At 37.2% G+C, this 909-nt stretch overlaps 1 protein-coding gene across 1 annotated transcript in view; it reads left to right on the top strand.

Moving 5' to 3' along the window:
* LOC109383648 (regulatory-associated protein of mTOR-like) overlaps window positions 1-909 on the top strand; it is a 123,493-nt gene that overhangs the window by 121,125 nt on the left and 1,459 nt on the right. The window lies entirely within an intron of this gene.

Below are 909 nucleotides of genomic sequence, written 5' to 3' on the forward strand. Positions count from 1 at the left end.
TTCGGGTAAAGAAAAGAGTCATTGGGGGCCAGATCAGGTGAGTAGGGAGGGTGTTTCAATAGTTATTTGTTTAGCAGCTAAAAACTCCCTCACAGACAGAGCCGTGTGAGCTGGTGCATTGTTGTGATGCAAGAGCCATGAATGGTTGGCAAAAATTTCAGGTCTTCTAACTTATTCACGCAGCCTTTTCAGCACTTCCAAATAATAAACTTGGTTAACTGTTTGTCTGGTTGGTTCAAATTCATAATGAATAATCCCTGTGATATCAAAAAACGTTAGCAACAACATTGCAACAAGTTCATGAACTTAAATGTCAGACCTCATAATTTCTTCCTAGGTGGGCCTCATGTTTGGATAGGTTATTAATTATTGATTTAATTTCTTTAATAGATATGGGCCTATTCTGGTTGTCTGTTTCTTCTTTCGTGAGTTTTTTAGGTTGTGTCTTTCCAGGAATTGGTCCATCTCATCCAGGTTATCAAATTCTGGAGCACAGAGTTGTTCCTAGTGTTCCCTTATTATGCTGTTAATGTGCACGGAGCTGTAGTGATGTCCCCTCGTTCGTTTCTCATATTGGTGAGTTATGTCCTCTCTCTTTTTCCCAATTAGCCTGACTAGGGGCTTATCAATTTTATTGATCTTTTCAAAGAACCAGCTTTTGGTGTCATTGATTTTTCTCTTATTGATTTCCTGTTTTCTATTTCATTGATTTCTGCTCCAATTCTTATTATTTCTCTTCTTCTACTTATTTTGAATTTACTCTTTCTAGTTTCCTAAGGTAGAAACTCAGATGAATGATTTAAATCTTCTTTTTTATGCATGCGTTCAGTACTGTACATTTCCCTTTAAGCGTTGCTTTTCTGCGTCCTACAGAGTTTGATGAGTTGTGCTTTCATTTCCATTGAATTC

The sequence above is a fragment of the Hipposideros armiger genome, unplaced genomic scaffold (assembly GCF_001890085.2).
Source record: "Hipposideros armiger isolate ML-2016 unplaced genomic scaffold, ASM189008v1 scaffold_87, whole genome shotgun sequence".
In the NCBI taxonomy this organism is placed as follows: domain Eukaryota; kingdom Metazoa; phylum Chordata; class Mammalia; order Chiroptera; family Hipposideridae; genus Hipposideros; species Hipposideros armiger.